This window comes from Tursiops truncatus, chromosome 3 (genome assembly GCF_011762595.2).
Source record: "Tursiops truncatus isolate mTurTru1 chromosome 3, mTurTru1.mat.Y, whole genome shotgun sequence".
In the NCBI taxonomy this organism is placed as follows: domain Eukaryota; kingdom Metazoa; phylum Chordata; class Mammalia; order Artiodactyla; family Delphinidae; genus Tursiops; species Tursiops truncatus.
Genome location: NC_047036.1, coordinates 39,205,342 through 39,226,011, shown reverse-complemented (window position 1 = coordinate 39,226,011; position 20,670 = coordinate 39,205,342).

Here is a 20,670-nt window from a genome sequence, read left to right as displayed (position 1 = left end):
AGGGTCCCTTCATATGTGTGTATCATGGCATTTGGTCTCCTGGTAACCCTTTGAGGAAGGTCTTTTCTCAAAGGAGCAAGCTAAAGTCCAGTGCTCACAAAAACAGTAAATGGTACCTTGAGAGTTAGGGTCTAAGTCCTCAGTCTCTAGTCACAGACATTCAACTAAAGTTATTCTGGCTTATACATGACTAAACTTCAACTTTATGCTGATCAGAACAGCCTGTTTTGTGGCCTACAGAACATGCATTGTATATCTGCTTTGGCCATTGAAGAAGGGAATGCATTTGAAAGTCAAAATGGTGTGGCTATGGTTCAGGCATCCAAGGTAAAACTGAGTGGTCATGGTGGACATGATTTTAGACACATACTTGTCTTTCTGAGAACTTGAATTTTCTCAACAATATTGAACCCAGGGACATCACCAACCATTCTCAAAGCAGTGTCTGCTGGCAGCTGCAATCTTATGATCTCAAGGTCTCCTCTTGTAACTATTTAATTTTTTTCTTGCTTTGGGAACAGTAACAAAGAAGACAATGCAAGTCATAGCCTCTCATAAGAAGGTGCTAGATTCTTTAGCTAGAAACCGATTGGGCAATAAAATTGCTTTAGATTAGATTTTAGCAGAAAAATGAGTCATATGGGTAGTGGCTAGTAGCTCATGTTATGTATATGTTAATACCACATTAGAAGTTAAAAACTACTTAGATAAAATTAGGCAACTGGGCTTCCCTGGTGGCGCAGTGGTTGAGAGTCCGCCTGCCGATGCAGGGGACACGGGTTTGTGCCCCGGTCCGGGAAGATCCCACATGCCGTGGAGCGGCTGGGCCCGTGAGCCATGGCCACTGAGCCTGTGCGTCTGGAGCCTGTGCTCCACAACAGGAGAGGCCACAGCAGTGAGAGACCCGCGTACCACGAAAAAAAAAATTAGGCAACTGACTATCTGGCTACTAGTCTCCCCAGAAGTGCCAGGTTTGGATTGTTTTTCAGCGTTATTCTCCTGATCCTCAAGAAATAAGATATTTTCCAAGGTTTATTAAAGTTTAGGTTGTCACTACTCCTCCTATTTCTAATTGGGTCTGTTGCACCAAAATGGTGCACCAAAGGGCTAGGACCTTAATCCTACAAGACTCAGATCCAAGATTTGGAACTCAGGAATATTTCCAACTTGATGTCCATTCCCCATATTTAGGCAGGATGACACCCTGTTTCAGCAGGAAGTAGCCAGAGTGGTCATCACCCTGTTCCCTCAAAGATTCGGAGAAGGTTAAAACAGGAGTGGGGATTGAAACTGAGTCCCCCTAAAATCAAGTTCCCATGCCAAGTTTATGATTAACCTATTTATCCAAAACTATTCTCTTTCTTGCCCCCCCCCCTTCCTCTCAGGATTGAGGAATATCAAAGAAAAGAGGGGATTGAAACCTAGTAGGACCCTGCAGGGCTTTCCTGGGTATGAAAACCCCTCTGTGTCCCCCATTTGTTGTTTGTGAAAAAAGGCTTTATTTTCCCAAGCCTTCCCTGAGTTCCAAAGAGCGGGCACAAGGAGTTACTAATTAGAGAAGTGAGGGAATGTAGAAACAAAGGAAAAATGGTTAAGCAAGAAAAGTAATGACAATAGTTCAGCAATAAAACAGAGCCCTAGTTCTTCTTCAAGGGGTATACATAGCAATCTGACACATATCTTTGAGTTGCTCTGCAGGAACTAAGACACCTCCCCCGCCCTGTGGTAGAGAATGGTGACTACACGTTAACCACAAGCTTGTAGACTCCAGACTGTTTGAAACCAGAAGGTTGATGATGAAGATTCCTGAAACATCACCCTGTTACCTCACCACCAGCCAGTCAGAAGAAAGTCATGCATCCTGCAGCTCTCACCACAAATGTTACCTTTAAAATTCTTCCCTGAAAGCCATCAGGGAGCTTGGGTCCTTTAAGCACAAGCAACCCATTCTCTTTGCTGGGCCCTGCAATAAACTCAATACTTTCCTTCACCACAACCTGGTGTCAATAAATTGGCTTTGCTGCACTGTGGGCAAGCGGACCCAAGTTGGGTTCAGTATCAATAGTTGTAGCTGTTCATTCAACTTCTCTCTTCCTTTGTGCTTTAGTGCATGGTGACCTGGCTTCCAAATGTCAATGACTAGTGGATATGGGGTATAGCTCCAGTTATAAAGTTGGATAACGTTGAGACATATTTTCTACATTGGCTTTCAGATTTTCTCCAGCTGATCAAAGTGGTGGCTGACTTGATGACCCAACCTATATTGTCTGCCTTCCTTTCTTTCCCAATTCCACAATTTCTTTAACACCCAGATAAACCATTTGTAGGATCTCTCTTAAAATATCTAAGACTTAAAAAAAGAGCTTATTTATAATACATAAAAAGAATCTGTAAACAAGACCAGCATTTAATTTAATTTGAAAAAATGTTTCTTATATTTGACATATATGGTGTCATATTTTCTGTTCATCTCTTTTTAACTAGTTATCTGGAGACATATAATAATGGATCTTTTTCTCTCTGAAAAGCAGTCTCCTTAATATAGTAAAATTTTGACCAAATTTCCTTCTCCATATTAAACAATTCTTTTGTATTTTATTTATGTATATATTTTTTGTGGTTCTTTTTGTGGTTCTTCCATGAGGAGTCATGTCATGGATGTCTGTGCTTCTGGTCCACTTTGAAATCTTGGAAGAAATTCAATCAATCTAACTCTAGAGATCGGCCAAACCAAAACATAGATGTGAAACTGTGGAATTTTTAATCACATTATCCAGATGATTTAACACTAAAATAATTGAATTCCTGGAAAGAGTTGACAAGATGTTAATGACCATATGAGATTTATCTCACATTTCCAAAAATGTTCCTTCTATACATATCAAAAATACAAACATATCAAATAAACTCTCACATACATGTAAAGACAGACACACACAGACTGACATAGGACCATATAATCCTAGAACTACAAAGAGCACATGGTTGGTGATTAGGTCTAAGTTTAGGTGTTTTGCCTGGTCTTTGAATTTGAACTGCAGTACACCAATGTAACCTCAAATACATTTTGGATTCAATTTTGTAATTCCTTTTCTTGCTAATTAGCAGTAAGATTTTGAATTCCTATTTAAAAATCAGGCTTTGTAAATGCCTAAGCCTCAATTGTATATGCAAATTCCACACATTTTCATACTGTGTGGAATAACTGCATATGCAAACAGGTAATTTGACAGTTAATGATTCATTTGCACGTGCAAACCCTCAATTTTAACATACAGATGCCAATTGGTACATGTAAATAGTATTCCATGTGGATCCTATTTGCCCAGTGTTTTTTCCTCTTTGTAAAGAAACCAGCCTTTAAATATATTTTTTCCATTACAGAAAATCTGTTTGTAATCTAGGAATTTTATCTTCAAGAAAATAAAATTTGATTATTTTAGTCTCAAACTTACTGGATTAGCTATATATATATATACACACACACACACACACACACACACACATACACACACACACGTGATGGCAGTGTATGTTTGATTAAAAATATAAAATCATGATGCAGCTGATTCTGTATTTATTGTTTTAACACTTTTCAACCTGAAATAACATAAAAGCTTTTTTTCTTCAAAAGACCAATAGTTAAAGGGTGTTGATTTATGTAAATCAATAATTTATCAACTTGCTGTCTTTCCTTGCTGCCAGCCAGATGCTTCTCACTTTGCTCAGCCAGACAATGTCAGCTGCAACACATAATGGCCTCTGCTTCATGTAGAAATAAGAACATAAATATTTTAAAAATCCTGCTACAGGAAGTAAGGTGGGTTGGGGTGGGGGATGAGAGATTTTATTGGTTTATTGTGAGAGTAGAACAAGTCTACATATTTTATAGGTTGGTTTTATCAGGAGTGGAGGCAGGGACATCTCTTAGCCTGATTTTTATCTCCTAACAAGGCTGACAGACCAAAGTCTTTTCATAGCAATTTGTTGAAGACATCTGGTGAAGCTTTCTAAGGGATGAACACACTGCAGAGTGTTCCTCTGGTATCAGTTGGCATGGCAACCAGTAAAAGACTATTCAACATCAGTAGGTTTCAAAAAGGTTGAGGCCTAGTTGAAAATCCATTTGGGCTCCTACCTGCAAAATTCTTTTGAAAATGCACTAAATATTTTCTTAGGGCTCTAGAGACTGAACCAATATGTACAAGAGTGGCACCTTCAATCTTAAATAATTTTCAAAACATGAGATTAATGATTCCAGTCACCAGAGGTATTACAGAAGACCTGGAATTACTGGCACTGTGCTGGAGAGGATATTAGTAGAAATATGGTTGTTGTTTCCCTTTGTGTCTTATTATTCAGGAAACAGAAGTGTTATTTTCATATTTCTATAAATTCTAAGTTAATAAGGCCAAATGAATGAAAGAAAATCTTCACGGGTTATTTTTTAAATCAAATATATTTATCCCAAAGAATTAAATATGATTTTTTTAATGCTGAAACTAAATCATCTATTTTAAAATATTTGTGGCCTCAGGACATTTTAATATAGATTTGTTTTCTCAAAAAAAATGTTACTATGTTATACTGGAATACTCTAGTTCAAGAGATGCTTTTTATAACATTATTATAAACCAGTTTAAGCAATTTGTTTTGCTGTCAATTAAGTGATAACTCTTTGAAAATCAAATAAATACTAAGTTTTTTGTTGATATACACACAATTTTCATAAACTCTAACAAAGCTAAAGTAACATTAACTAAAATAAAAAGTTCCCATGTTCTTTTATCCAAAATACTTGTATTGCATTGTAGATTTATAGCCACGGTTCTAAAATGAAAAGAAGAAAAAGTGAAAGAAATTTCTAAAAACATGCCCTAAATATATATAAATGAGAAAAATAAATCTTAGCATGATACATCATTGCCCTGACCATGAGTTAGAATTCAAGTATTTCATTTAAATTATCCATTCAACAGAGGGTAGTCATCAAACTTAATTTTTAAGTAAAAGGATGTTAATTAAAATTTAATTAATAATGTTGTTCTTGAATGATTGGATTTCGATGGCCCATAAACCTTGTGCACTGGAACCCAATAACAACCACCACGACCATTGCCACAATTATTTAGAACAGATCTATACCAAAGCCACATAATACAAGTGCTGTTCTCTAACCCCTCCCTTCCCAGACAGTGTGAGAATTAAGATGATCCAGGAAGCTCTGTTAAGTTGTTTGATATCAAGCCATGAGGCATATTCAAAGAGGAATTTATTTGTATAATATACAAATAATTGTGGTTACACTATATTACATTTTATTGCTTCAGTGGCAAAGGAAAACAGTGATTCAGTCTGCTGCAAGGGACAGGAAGGCAAAAAATCTGGATATTTATCCTGGTTCTAACCCTGATCTTCTGAATGAGAGGGAACCCCTTCCTTTTCCCAACGTCTTAAATTTCCTCTCAGGAGAATGGGAAAAATCAGATTGCCCTTGCTGCTTTCACCGAATTGTGGTAAAGAAGGTAATTTTGTATGACAAGGTTTTGAAACGTATAAAGTTCTAAAGTATAAATTGACATTGTCACTAATAAAGTCAGGCATGTATAAAATTGAAATTTTTGGATAAAAATATTTCACATAATTAAATAATACCATTTAATTTCTGAGGCACTTAGAAATTCAATACTTTCCTAGCTTCACCAGTGAGCACTGAAGAACTTTTTCTCCTGGGTCCAAAAACAAAAGATGTTTCCTCAGCTCTCTCTTTTCTTCCCTTCCTTTCTCCCTCTCTCTCTAGCTCTCTCTCTCTCTCTCTCTCTCTCTCTCTCTCTCTCTCATCTCTAACTCCTTGAATATTGCCCAGGTAACTACTACCTGCTCTGCCATGACTGCAAGACCACTAGAAAAGGAAAGTCTGCTCACTCTCCAAAGTCCAGTGATGTGGGACCACTTCCCTTACAGTCGGCTGGCACACACTGCCAATATTCTGTTCAATACAAATGAAGAAACAAGGCTGAATGAAGCTAGGTAATTAATCCAAAATTATAACTGTCGTGAAAGGACTTACCCATGCTTCCATCTATCTCCAATATTGTATGCATTTGAGCAAATCAGAAGAGCCAGAGAAGAGGCTTTTTCCTTCATATTTATTCAAATAAACAGTGAATGTTACCTATGAATCAATGAATAATTTATGAGTAATAGTCAAAGGAGGAATCTGTTCTGACTTCTGGCCCTTAGACCCCTAAACTGACTATACAAAGCAAGTCTTAACAGCTCCCAGAATTCTAGACCACTCTTCAGGCATTTAAGAGATGATATAGGTCATTGCTGCTAGAAAGGCTACAAAACTCTCAAGTTAATGGCTGTTGATTAACAGTGGGGGTTGTTCTGCATCCGCACCTTCTGCTGTGAATTTTGAAACCAAAAAGCACTGGCAATAAATGGCACACAGAGCCTCAGTTCTTCTGCTCGGCCCCACTTCTCATTTTCCACCCCTTGATAATTGTGCTCCCCCTCCCACCAGCAGATGCATTCTACTCTAATTTTTTGACATAAGACCTTCAATTCAGTGGATTGAGAGACAAAAGATAGGAAGAAATAGACAATCAGCATGACATATGAATGTAATTTAATGGACTAAAATTAAATTTTAATTTACAACATATGTTGACTACATGGCCCCAGGGAACTGACATTTGTGCATCATGGCTTGCTAAACTTGTTGCAGACATGACTGCAAAGATGGAGTTTATCTCCAAGATGCAAAAGTTCCAAAAACCAAGGGACTTCAACTAAACATCCTTTGAATCATTTTCCAGGATGCCAGGAATATCCTGTTACAAACCACAGTGGAGCTCACCAATGAAAGTTTGGGTAGAAGAGAAATTGATAATATGTCCTGGTATCTATTCCATTAAATGTTAAGCCTTCAAATGTGTTATTTCATCATAGCTTCAACCACCATATGCACAGGACAAAGTGCTCCAAACTGAGAACTGAAGATTTATCTTGCACCTAAATCTACCCACTCTTCCCCCCATAGTCTTTATTCTAGACAATAACAGCGTGATATATTTAGTTTTTAGCAATTTACCACCCATAAAATGCATATAGCCCATTTAGCTAAAAAATGGAAGGAGGAGGACAGAAGTCAGCATGGATCAAAAGCACACCTAATAGATCAATAAATTGTAAAAAGGAGGGATATTATACTATGATAGTCTCATAGTGAGTCAGGTACCAGTCCCTGGTCATATAAGAATATGGTGGTTTCCTGGAGTTCCCTGGTGGCCTAGTGGTTAGGATTCCGTGCTTTCACTGCCCTAGCCCAGGTTCAATCCCTGGTCAGGGAACTGAGAACTGAGATCCCTGAAGCTGGGGCTGGACACACATGCACATGGGCAATCCAAAGAGAGAGGCCGGTGAATTCCCTGGTGGTCCAGTAATTAGGACTCCAAGTTTTCACTGCCAACAGCCTGGGTTTGAAATAAGAAGATCTCCCAAGATGTGCGACTCCACCAGAAACAAAAACAAAAACAAAACAAAACAAACAAAACAACAACAACAAAAAAACCCCAGAGAGGTCAGTGTTTCACAAACATGAAAGATGAAATGGCAATGAGACAGTTTGCTCTTGCTGGAGAAAAATTATTATATTATGAATTAAATGAGATTTTGCTATCACCCCTCAGACATGCAAAGGCATGCACTAAAGTGCATATTTAATGAAATATTCTGAGGTAATTTTTCATATTTGACCTAAAAGGTGCCCTGCCTCCCCATCAGTGGAACCATAACAATGATCTCAAATGGTTGCAGGAATAGAGCTTGATGAGGAGGGTCAGCGTGGGATGGTGGAGAAAGAAACCACTCAGGTGGACCTCCAACCTTAGTCTGTTGAGAACTCGCTGAGAGCCTGGGCAAGTCGGGTCATGGTCCTAAGGCTTAGTTTCACTGTTTATAGAAGTAGCTTGGAGATTCTGTCCATCTCTCTGAACTTCTACATCATTGTTATGGTTGTTTTTCTTGCGGGGGTGGGGCAGGCTGAGTTCTTTTGCAAAGATTTGGAGCCATATTCATAGTTCTCTTCAATTAATCATTTCTCAACTAAATAATTACCCATCAGTTAAACTGAGGGTCCTCTAGTCTCCAACTTCAGAATATCTTATTCTAATGAAGTTATTAGCTTTAACTCATGTCGATCTTTGCTTTACAGTTGCAATTTTTCTAAATGTTCAAGAGACACTGGGTACCAAAAAATAAACTTTTTCCTACCTCTTTTTTTTTTGGTTAAAATTTTTTGTTTATTTGATTTATTTGTTCTAGAATATACATGGATTAATTTACTCAGCCAATAAAATCACACACACACAACAAATTAATTAGAATCTTCAATATTCTTATCACAAAAATGAGGGAAATCAGAGTGGCCTCAATTTGAAGTTAAATCCTAGGTGGACCCTAGAATCTAACAATGAAGAATATGTTACTTTCACACTTTTATAAACTATGAACCACTGTTATCCAGCTTAGAGACTCATTGGAACTGGAGACTCAGAATTTTACCACTATCCTGAATGCCTTAAATGCAAATTAACAATACCAAGGTTGGGTTTCAAAGTATAGTTCTCTTGTTTTGTTTGCTGATAATTCTAAAATTTGAATTAGATTCTTCATACAGTCATACTCTTTAAACCCAGAGAACACGTAAGAAAAAAATTAATAGGTTTTTACCTGACTTTGATCAACAAACATTTATTAGGTACAGAGTACATTATCATTGTATCAAGTGCTGGGAATATAGAAGAAAATAAAACCATGGAGGCTTCTTACATGGGGCTGTATGGAGGAGGGGCACCCACTGACTGCAGAGCAATGTCCCCAGTGCTAAGGGAGCGTGAAATAGGAACTGATCTGTTCTGTTTGAGAGGTCACAGAAAGGTTACCCAGAGGAAGTGCTGCAATCTAAAGGATGGATGGGCCTTAGTTGGATAGAAAAAGGGCAAGGGGAAAGGAATTCTAGGCAGAGGGAGAGGCAACTGACCGAAGAGCTGAAGCTTTGGGGAGAAGGAATATGAAGTAATCTGAAGATATATTCTAGAATATAAATTTAGAAAAATCATCTGTGACCTTATTGTTCAGGACTTTGGATGCCATGCATGGACTTTCAGATTTATTCTCTTAGAAAATGAGGAGTGTAGGTGAGAATAGTTCTAGTACCTCAAGGAAGAAGAGACGAATCAAGAGTTTCTCTCTGCCCTGCAAATTTGCAGTCTACGTGTGGAGGGCAGAGACATTGGAGAAAGCAGTGGGAAAGGCATTAAAATAAAGCCCCAAGGATGGGGCTTGCTTGCATTCATTTTGTTCATGTAATGAATGAACCCTAAGAGCTACATCTGAAATGATGAATAAGAATTGGCCCTGAGCCACATTTAATGTCTCTGGGTCTCAACTTCCTCATCTATAAAGAGAGGGCATAAGGCTGGCTCAGTGGTTCTCAACCTCAGCTGCCCATCAAAATCAGCTGGGGAAATTTTTTAAATATCAATGTCTGGGATCAATATTAAATCAGTGTCTTTGGGTGGCTTGGGGGGTGCAGGATGGGAGAGCCGCCCGGTTGGTTGTTTAATGTTCCCCAGGTGATTCTAACGTGCAGCCAGGATTGAACACTACTGAATAAGATAATCTCTGAGGTCGCTTTCATTTGTGAAGTTGATATTCAAGACTAGCCCAAGTAGAAGTTGCAAAAAACAGATAACCTGTTCATCGATGTCTTCCATACTGTGAGCACTTCCCGTTTCTGCACCTGAAACCCAGTGTCCTTGTGATCCCCAGGAAGTCCCACTAAGATGCTTACTCATATCTTGGAAAAGTCTACTACTGAAGATTTCTGTCCATTGCCAATAAAAAAATATGCCTGGCTGACATGTAATCTATCAGATAGTGGTCTCTGCTGAGAAGCTGTCTTTTTGATTAGTTTTTAACAAAGGTCTTTCTCAGTTTACTCCCCTTCACCCTCCTCAATTTCAGGTAAACAACTTTCTTAACTAACCCCTATTTGCTCTTCCTTATCCCTGAGTTTTTCGTGTGTAAAATTTTACATGCCCTCCATCCCCTTCATACATGCTACCTCCTATTCAAATTGTATCCAGTTTTCCAAATCCAGTTCATGTACTATTTTTAGGAAATCTGCCCAGACTTTGCTTTCCTGAATTTATATCACTATTCTCCAGTAATATTTGCATATCTCATCTATTTTATAATCAATTTTATACTTAATTATTCCCTCTCTGTGAGATCTCTTATTGTTGTCTAAACTGTTATTCAAATATTCGTGAATGTTTACCTTCTTTGGGAAGAATTAAATAGGAAAAAAATTAAATAAGAAAATTATATAGGATATTAAATTTAATTAAATATGTATAGAGGTTGAAAGAATTTTTAATCTGCCAGGAGTTATAGAAATGTAACTTACAATCCATTTATTTATTTGATGTATATTTATCAAGGACCTACAATCTACTAGTCTTGTTTCAGGTGCTAGAGATTCTGAAAAAAAAAACAACAAACCATCCTGGAGGCATGGATATGTATTAAAACTTGGCAAGGCCACAGATAAGAATGGATGGATAGGTGGATGGATAGAGGGCCTCTTTGGGACGTGTGGATATCCTGGATGATTTATGTTAGGACTTTACATAGGCTTAGAATAGTTTGTGTGAGCCCATTTCCTCATTCTTGGAAATGGTAAGACTATATCATTCTTCTTCAGAGAAAAACTGAATTGACTTATGATTATAGCAGAGTACCAAGAAAGCGCAGCAACTCTATTGTACTGGCTTTCAAACAGGTTATTCCTACTCCTTATCATATATCTGTAACCTTCTTCAATTTGCGTGTAGAAGGAGTTCTTTCATGTTTGATTAATATTTTGTTATAGGTATTAGATTTATTTTTGTAAGAGAAGTAGCTTTAATGGCTTAAAATTTTTAATGGCTTAAAAAAAGAAGTAGCTTTAATGGCTTAAATATATATATATATATATGGCTTGACTTTACTAGGATCGTAAAATTTTCCTTAGTTTCAATCTCCCACAAATATTTCAAGGAACATTGCTGGCTAAACATCAATTTGAATAAAACATCAACAAATTAAATTGGAAAACACTTCTTTGCAGTTATAATAGGATAAAAAGTCAAAAGAGGAAATTAAATTATTTGTATTTTGATAATTTCCAAAGGAAATGGCAGACAGTACAACAGAGTTGACAATGTACACTAAAAAGTCCTGTCAAAGTTTCCTTAAAAAACTAAAAATAGAACTACCATATGACCCAGCAATTCCACTACTGGGCATATACCCTGAGAAAACCATAATTCAAAAAGAGTCATGTACCACAATGTTCATTGCAGCTCTATTTACAATAGCCAGGAGATGGAAGCAACCTAAGTGTCCATTGACAGATGAATGGATAAAGAAGATGTGGCACATATACACAATGGAATATTACTCAGCCATAAAAAGAAACAGAATTGAGTTATTTGTAGTGAGGTGGATGGACCTAGAGTGTGTCATACAGAGTGAAATAAGTCAGAAAGAGAAAAACAAATACTGTATGCTAACACATATATATGGAATCTAAAAAAAAAAAGGTTCTGATGAACCTAAGGGCAGGACAGGAATAAAGACACAGACATAGAGAATGGACTTGAGGACATGGGGAGGGGGAAGGGTAAGCTGGGATGAAGTGAGAGAGTGGCATGGACATATATACACTACCGAATGTAAAATAGATAGCTAGTGGGAAGCAGGCACAGAGCACAGGGAGATCAGCTTCGTGCTCTGTGACCACCTAGAGGGATGGGATAAGGAGGGTGGGAGGGAGACGCAAGAGGGAGGAGATATGGGGATATATGTATATGTATAGCTGATTCATTTTGTGAAACTAACACGCCATTGTAAAGCAATTATACTCCAATAAAGATGTTAAAAAAAATAAAGTGGTAAAACAAAACAAAATGAAAAAAGTTCTGTCAAGCTCCTTCCACACACATGAGCATAGTAAGGTTTAAATTTGATGGAAAGCCACCAGCCAGTTCTCATAAAATCAAACCCAGTTCGCCATTTCTGCTGCTGACAGGATATGTCATTGCTAGGAAATAAGGCAACAAGCTGCCGTCTCCAAGGTATCAGCGCCTCAGAGACAGATGAGGGGAAGGGGCCCATGTGTAAACAGAAATGACCTGTGCCGCAGAAGAATATGTGTGATTTCCTGGAGCTTGTTTGTGTCTTACTTGGCTAGAAGGGCATTGGAACAGTCTTAGGGGAAAGTATTCTGCTCCTTAAGGCAAGGTGGCTTATTATCAGAAAAGAAACAATAATAAATGGAAGAAAAAGAGCCAGAGTGGTGATTTTTCAAACTCGGGGGCAGGTAATAAGTATCCATGAGCATTTTGGTACACTGTGTGATATTGAAACTCACTTTAAAAAGTGCATGTGTGTATGATTTGCACATAAACTTTCCCATAAGATAAAGCACTTTGAGTCTTCTAGCCACAAAAAACTGGGTGTATATTGAGAAGAAATATTGTAATTTCATGTATGGGAGTGTGTGTGTGTGTGTGTGTGTGTGTGTGTGTGTGTGTGTGTGTGTGTACAGAATAAACATGTATACTATGTTAGTTTATATAATTCACATAGTTTGCATATACAGCTATAAATTTGATAAAATATTAAAATATGCAGGCTGGAAATTTTCAAGTGTGTGCACACATCCAATCTATGTGAGAGCACATATCTGTGATCAATTTGTATTTCATATGTCTTAGCTAGGGATTTGTACTTCGGCAAAAAGGGTTACAGAGTCCATTAGCTGATCTGAATTTATGACAGTACATCTCTTGATGTTCAGCTATGACAGGAATTACTCTCCTCTAATGAGTAATAAATGTGGGTAAGTCATGTGTCCCATTGGATTACTTGGCTAAAATCACATTTAGAAGATGGCTAATTGTCTAAAATTTATCCAAATCCAATACAAATTTTATTGCCACTAATTGCCTTTGCAGGTTTTGGAGCATTAAGCATATTTACATGTATTTTTCATAGCACTCCTATGCACATGTAATGCATGAATAGAATAGTCATGACTATCCAATTTAAACTTTTCAGCTATTTTGGTAATTTAACATTAAATCATTATGACGAAATATAACTTTCCATTTTTAGAGCTGTGACAAATTGCATTTTTAAACTAAATGTTTTTGTCATGGGTAGTCTATTATTATTGTTTTGCAGTTTTGGCACGACTTAATTGTAATATCAGTGTTATCAACAAGTAAGAACATATTGTAATACCTGTTAGTTCTATTGTAGATTTATTTGTATTGCCATTCTAAGTCAGCTGAACTATTTTACCCAGTGCCACCATACTAAACAGCTATTTGCAACACTTTTATATTAATCCCTTATTTGAAATTGCATATATAAAATTGGTGTTTGATGCTCAATAAACAAATTTTTAAAGCATAGAAAATATGTATGAGAGATAACATAGCTAAATATGTAAGAAAGTCTACAGTTTTAAAAGATTTCTATAGGAATTTTAAAGTTTTTCCTTTATTAAACAAGTTCATAAAATAATGAAATAAATATTCAAAGGGTTTGGGCTGAGATGTTTTCATACTGAAATACAGTAAGTCCCCTACATACGAACGCTCAAATTGCAAACTTTCAAAGATGGGAATATGGATTCCCATGTCCAACCATGTAAGTTAATTCACATGTCTGGCGTACATTACCACGTGTGTGCATCCTCTACAAGCAGTTGTGCTTTTGAGTACTTTACTGTACTGTACTGTATAGAGTACAGTAGTACAGCCTCTTTATTTCAAACCCAGGATGTCTGGAAGCAAGCGTAAAAGCAGCAGTGATGTGGCTGGTACTGTTAAGAAGCACCAGCTGTTGTACTGTACTACTGTACTTTTCAAGGTACTGTACTGTAAGATTAAAAATGTTTACTTTTCTTGTTTGTTTTTTATGTATTATTTGTGTGAAAAGTATTGTAAACCTATTACAGTACGGTACTATAGAGCCGATTGTGTTAGTTGGGTACCTAGACTAACTTTATCGGACTTACAAACAAATTGGACTTACAAATGTGCTCTCAGAACAGAAGTCGTTCATGTGTAGGGGACTTACTGTATTCTTCCTTATGAAAATATCCAAGGTAAAAAAGATTAGATTGAGAGATAACAATAAAAAAGAGAATAAAATATATAAATACATATTTTATCAACTAAAAGTTCAGTGAGATAGCAGTTTGAGGTCAAATGGCAGTTTCATCCTATGTTCCTATTCCAAGCATATAGAAATAATTGATAGCTTATAAAAAAATATAAATACACAACGGGGTTTCTATACCAAAAAGAGACATGACTGTGGATCAGAAACAGAGAGGGGGACTTCCCTGGTGGCATGGTGGTTAAGAATCCTCCTGCCAATGCAGGAGACATGGGTTGGATCCCTGGTCCTGGAAGATCCCACTGCTGTGGAGCAACTAAGCCTGTGCACCACAACTACTGAGCCGTTGCTCTAGAGCCTGTGTGCTACAACTACTGAGCCCATGTGCTACAACTACTGAAGCCCATGGGCCTAGAGCCCATGCTCTGCAATAAGAAAAGTCACCGCAATGAGAAGCCTGTGCACCGCAACAAAGAGTAGCCCTTGCTCGTTGCAACTAGAGAAAGCCCATGCACAGCAACAAAGACCCAACGCAGCCAAAATATAAATTAAATTTAAAATAAAATAAAAAAGAAAAGAACAGAGAAGGAACCCACGGTGTGAGTACGGACTGCTTACTGGAAGCCAGACCTTGAAACAAGTCATCTCAGTCTGGTCCCAAAGCCCAGGTGAACATGGAGGGAGCTGGATGGTCAAAACTGTAGGTGCCCCCATGAGGTCTCACTCTGTTTGCTTGTGAATAGGACCTAGAATGTCACCTACCAGGCTGGGGAAGAGACAGAGTCACCCAATGGGAATAAAAATCCATGCCAGGATGTCCCATGTTGCCACATCAGCAGCCTGATCTGCTACATGGTAAACCTGGGCTCTAAACAACTTAAAAACCTAATACAGGGAGAAGCACACTAGAGAAAAATCCCTGGAGAGATGAGTGACTAAAATGAATTAAAACCATGTGAGGAAATTCAGTAACATGAAAGAGAGAAGATGGACTCAACAGGCTTAACAAATTCCTATCTAAGGAAATAATGATAATGAAACAATTTGGAAAAGACTATATAACATAGACTCTTCAAATTTTCTATAGCTATAATAGAGGAAGTAGTCCCCATGAAATAAGAGAAACACAATCCATCAAAAAGTAAGAAATTATTATTTTAAAAGTATAGGTTTCTGTGAAAAATAATCTATTAGAAATATTAGTAATGAAACATATGGTCAAAATATTTTTTAAAAGAATAGATGAGTTTAAAGTCACCCAGAAGCAACTAAAGAAATAGTTATTAAATTAGAAGACAGGGCTTCCCTGGTGGCACAGTGGTTGAGAGTCCGCCTGCCGATGCAGGGGACACGGGTTTGTGCCCCGGTCTGGAAAGATACCACATGCCGCGGAGCGGCTGGGCCCGTGAGCCATGGCCGCTGAGCCTGCGCGTCCGGAGCCTGTGCTCCACAGCGGGAGAGGCCACAACAGAGAGAGGCCCGCGTACCCCCCGAAAAAAAAAAAAAATTAAAAGATAGAACCTAGGATACCTGCAATAATGTACCACAAAGAGATAGAAAATATGAAAGAAAAATTGATATTCTAAGATTAATTAAGAAGTTCCATTTCATGTTTAACATTTCAGAAAAAGAGAATGGGAATAAATTTAAATAGAAAATATTCAAAAGTTTCACAGCCAAGAACTGTCCATACTAAAATATCATCACATTGAAAAAGCCCGAAAGTATGGTAATTATGTTCAATTCACATCTGAACACATCATAACAAAATTGTAGGATATCAGAGATAAAAGAAATCCTAAAAGCCACAAGAAAGAAAAATTGTGTTGCTTACAATGAATGTCAAAAAGACCAACAGCAGATTTCTCATCAGCAACTAGGATACCCGAATACAGTAGAGTGATAGTTTTAAAACCATTATGAAGAAATAAAACACATAAACTTAAATTTTTTTACCCAGTCAAATAATTATTTCAGAGAGATGGGCATTTGTTATATTTTCTGACTGCCTCTTTGTTGCTTCAAGAAACAAAAAGTAAAATGAAAATAGGAAAACTGTGAGGCAATAGGAAATGATGAGAAAAAAATTAATAGAGTCCAATAGTAAACCGAAATGAATAGAGATCACAATAAATTAAGAAAATAAAATATACAAATTTGGGTATATTTAGCTAAGGGAATCTTTGTTGTTTCTGAGTTTTCTACTCCTTTTGCAAATTCTCAAAACTTGTGTAATTGGATTTAAAATGATATTAGAAACATTAATAACAGAAATAAAACTGAAGAAAATCAAATCAAACATTAATATCAGGTAAAAAGTACAGAAAATTGAAGACTAAAGTAAAAAAGTAGGAATTGTAAATAATGAGTAAGAAAAAGATTTAATGATGATAAAATATGATAACTACAGAAGAAAAAGATAGAAGATAGTCTAAACATTTACAAATTGGTGTCCCTAAACGAGATCAGAAAAAATTAAATTGAAGTAATAATCAAAGTCACAAGAAGAGAATTTACTACCCAAGTCTTCAAATTATGCAAAGAGAATTAAAATACATGCATATCGGTTACATTTTCTGAAATTCCAGAATAAAGAAACTATAAAGAAGCAAAAAATTGTCCTTAAAAGAACAAAAATTAAGCTTGCTTGAGACTTACTTTTTATAACATTAAATACCAGAAGGTAATGGATTAAATAAAGGAGAAAATTGTAGGACTCAATTTTCAATATTCTGTGAAGTTGTTGGTCATAGAATAAAACAATCAAAAGGTACTTTGATTTATATAAAGATTCAGAAGTTATTGTGCTTAAATATTTTTCCTGAATAAAGTCTCAAAGATTCAGTGTAACTGTTTGAGAAAGAAACCAAACTAAGTTGAAAATGGGAAAGCTGTATTAGAAAAGGACTGGTAATGATCATTGAAAGCAACCATTAAAATTTCAAAAAAGCTTAATTTTTATATATAATTTCAGACAAATTTAGTTGCTAAAACAGAGGAAGATAAATAATGTAAAATTTTAAAAAAATAACATATTCCTCTGCATCTGGAATCTCTAAGTGAAATAAACCATACCAGGAAATAGGAGAGGAGAGAAGAGAACTCATGTAAACAGAATCCAAAAATTCGTATTTCACTCAGGACCTGATAGGTAGAAAACTATTGTCTTAAGGTTTTGATGAAAAGGTAATCATGAAAATAATGATAATCAAGATCTATTTTAATCAAATCCATATAAATCATAATGAAATAAATATTTGATCCAAATTATGATTTCTGAAAATAAACATAGAAATTATGTAAAATAGAAGGCATAAATATGTGACATACCAGTTGTGAAAATAAATATTAAAGGGTTAACACTTCAATTATAAGTTAAGAATTTCGGCCTCATTCAAAACCCAGAAATCCACCCATAACCTATCTATAGGAGGTAAATCTAAAACAAAACAGCATAAAGGTTAAAAGAAAGAGAATTGCAGTGACATATCATAAATGTTATTTTAAAAAAAGTAATTGAGGTTCTATTTTAATACAGCCAAATCTGATTTTGCTTATGCCAGCTCTGGTGGGCCAGCACAGTCGGGGGATGGGAGGCGAACTCTTTTGTTCTTGTAAATGAAGAATAATATAACCATTGGAAGGAAAAAAAAAAATGCAATATGGGCAGATTGTCTACGCAGAAACCTCCAGAAATCAATTACAAAAAATTTTTTAAAAAAGAAACAAAACAGAGGAATGAGTTTAGTAAATTAGATGTTTCAGAAATCAAGAAGAGTTCTTAAATATCAGTAATAATACAATACAATGAGAAACATAATAGCGTCACAGATCATTCTTCAATTTTCAAGTATAGGTGGGGATGCCCCAAATCTGTTTGCAAATTGCTGACAGTGGTACCCACAGGGCTAATGTGTCTGGGAAAATTTAACAGGAATGTGCTGTTGCCTGACCTGGCTGCTGCCACTGGTGACTAGATTTTCATGCAACACAGAACAGCCAGTATGGAGGAAGTTGCACGAACCTACAGAAAATTTTTTCCAGGTTTCTTGTCTACATGGCAGTTTTCAAATTATAATTTTCATATACTTTGGTAACTAGGAATTTTAATTTATATATTCTAAAACTTTGACATATGTAGGGAAATTAAGATTATACAGCACTGAGGTAATAGGGACTGAAGGCCAGTTTAGTTGATCAGTTAAGAAAAACATATTAAATTCATATATACACACTAATGGTATGGTAGATTGAAAACCATAGCAGGAAAGAGAAGAGATTTAGATTGTGAGTCTCAAGAGAAAAAAATCAACAAAAAACTTTAGTTCGTATCTCAAGATACTGTGCATTTTGTTATTTAAAAATTTCTATATTATTATTCTGCTTTTCTATTATTTCTTATTAGTAGGATGGCAATTCCATTTGTAGTACTATATGTGAATTACTTTCGATTTCCTTTCCCTTTCATATAATACGTGCCATTAAACATAACAGAGATCAAAAGGGTCATTGGGATTTCTAGTCTTTGCAGTCAATTTTCTGGAGTCTTCAGCAAAAGTTTAAAGAAAAGGAGAGGACGAATATAGAGAATTCTAAACTTGGGGACAATTCACTATAATTTAATACATGATTTGGCATGACAATAACTGGGAATATCAAGATTAGGGGATAAAAGGAAGAAAACAGTAGCTAAAAAAGGAAAGCTTTTTTTTTTTTTTGGCAATCAATTGAAACAGGTTGAGTTGCTTAAAGGAGTTGTGACTGGTTATTATAGAAGTGAAAGGTCAGGTACAATGTGATAAAAGCTTTTTGAAATACTCACATGAATTCCCTTACTGCAAACCAAAATGCCATGTATTGACCAACATAATGTGAGTAGCTTGAAGAAATTTTGGTCAACAACCTGGTTATCAATTCCAAATGGTGGACAAACTTGAAAAGCATGTGTTTCAAGTGTAAAATGAAGAAAAGAGCTAATCAGAAGATGGAAAATGTGGAAGGTGGGCTTTTTTGAATAGGGAGAATTAAAACCTAAACATATGTAAAAAGTGATGTAATGTTGAATGACAAACATGAATACAAAGGAAAAATTTTTTCCTCTGGAAGAGAAATGCATTAGTCCAGTTAGTAGAACTAATTCACACCATACAAAATAAACAGCAATTGGTTCAAGCAGCTAAGTCTAGAAAAATAAAAACATAAATATTTTAAAAGTATATACACCCATTATATTTTCTCAGAGAATGAAAGATATCTTAAAGGATATAAGATAACTATGAAAAAAGTAATCAGTCAAAAAGAGAAAAATATTAAACACTAAAATAAAAGACATAAAACACAATGGGAAAGTAATTTGCATTGTACAGACCAAAGTTACTTTTCCTACATGCAAAGCATTTACAATCACTAAAGCACACAGACACATATACATTGACATACAAGTGCAAGCATACACATAGAAAAATGATATATTTTCCAAAGAAAATATTCAAAGACAATAAACATGCAAACTATAGTTAACATTACTTGTAAGCAAAGAAATGAAAAGCAAAGATCAACCAAATGAGGTATTGTTTTTATGTATCAATATGGCAATTCAAAATAATCAGCATTTAATGTTGGTCAAAACATCAGGCTGCAAACGTTCTTCACACCTGTGGGGTTGTATCTATTGATGCAGTTTCCCGGAAGAAAATATTTGAAAATCTATATCAAATGTAATTTTGTAACAGGACTATACCATAAGGAAACCAGAAGACCCATACAAAAATATGACCTACAATATCATACACAATAGTCTTACATAAAAAACAGAGACAATCTAAATAACTGTCAGCTAACTATAATTTATATCTAAAACAGAACATTCTGTATCCATAAATATCATATTTAGAAAAATAGTTACATGAAAGAATATTTATGATACAAACTTAAGTTTAAAAAATTGTACTAAAATATTTTGTAGAGTAAAATCCAAATACATTAAATGTATTTTATAGGTGTGTATAGTAAAATATTAGCATATTGGTAATAGTAATTGCTGGTGGTAAATTTCGAGAATTTATTAAAGTTTATATGATAAATAAGCAATTACTGATAATCCAGTAAGTGTTCTATGGTTTTTAAAAAGCTGAAATAACTTTGAATTGTATCCAAATAAAAATAGGTAGACAGAGAGGTAGATGGATACACAGATACATGACACAGCAAATACAGTGAAATGCTAGTAGTAGAATCTAGGTGACAGGCATATGGGCCTTCACTGCAAAAGTCTTTCAACTTAGTGGTATGTTTGAACATTTTCATAATAAAATCTCACAAAAAATTAAAAGATATAGCAACAAAATTGTGATATGCCCACTATGATGTGTTAAAATTATATTTTTTATTGCATTTATTGAAATATTGATGTATTTCACCTGA